Raw genomic sequence first — 1,058 nt, forward strand, 5'->3', positions numbered from 1 at the left:
CTTGTTCTAAAGTCAGGTCTCGGGGCAGCAGCTTGAGCAGGGAGGTCCAGACATCTCTTTCCACAGCCACCTCTTCCAGATCTTCTGGGAGGACCCTAAGGTGTTCCCATGTCAACTGAGAGACGTAGTCTCTCTAGCGTCTCCTGAGTCTCCCTTGTCATGCCCAAATCACCTATAGGGCAGCGCTCAGGAAGCATCCTTACCAGATGCCCGAACCACCTCAACTGGCTCCTCTCGATGTGGAGGAGCAGCGGTTCTACTCCGAGTCTCTCCCGGATAACTGATCTTCGCACCCTATCATTAAGAGAGAGTCCAGATACCCTGTGGAGGAAACTCATTTCAACTTCCTGTATCCATGAGCTCATTCTTTTGGTCACTTCCCTGAGTTTGTGACCATAGGTGAGGTTAGGAACGTAGACTGACCGATAAACAGAGAGCTTTGCCTTACAGCTCAGCTCCCTCTTCACCACAACGGACTGGCACAGAGTCCACAATACTACAGACACTGCACCAATCTCATGCTCCATTCTTCCCTCACTCGTGAACGAAACCCAGAGATACTTGAACTCCACTTGAGACAGAACCTCACCCTCGACCCAAAGAGAACAATTCCTGTTCCAACTGAGGACCATGGTCTCAAATTTGGAGGTGTTGATTCTCATCCCAGCTGCTTCACACTCAGTTGCGAATCACTCCACAGAGAGAGGAAGATCACGGCATGATGAAGCCAACAGGACCACATCATCTGCAAAGAGCAGAGATGGAAACCTGAGGCTACCAAACCAGAATCTTTCCACCCCCTGGCTGCACCGAGAAATTCTATCCATAAAAGTTATGAACAGAATCTGTAACAACGGTCATTTATGTATTTTTTCCCCACAATTAATACCTGATGAACCTCTTGGAGCTCAAGTTTATAAGACCTTAAATTCAGAAAAGAGGAGGAGTTAAGTTTATGGGTTTTGGACCAGTTTGACATGACTGTCGACGAGGGAGAGGGCCGGCACTGGAGGAGGGGGTGTGCCAAAGAGACCATCTTAGCACCAACATAACTGGTT

At 48.8% G+C, this 1,058-nt stretch overlaps 1 protein-coding gene across 1 annotated transcript in view; it reads right to left on the bottom strand.

Annotated features, from left to right (window-relative positions):
• adcy2b (adenylate cyclase 2b (brain)) overlaps positions 1-1,058 on the bottom strand; it is a 159,618-nt gene that overhangs the window by 63,782 nt on the left and 94,778 nt on the right. The gene's annotated exons all lie outside the window — the stretch shown is intronic.

The sequence above is a fragment of the Nematolebias whitei genome, chromosome 19 (assembly GCF_014905685.2).
Source record: "Nematolebias whitei isolate Nwh7 chromosome 19, NemWhi1, whole genome shotgun sequence".
NCBI lineage: Eukaryota > Metazoa > Chordata > Actinopteri > Cyprinodontiformes > Rivulidae > Nematolebias > Nematolebias whitei.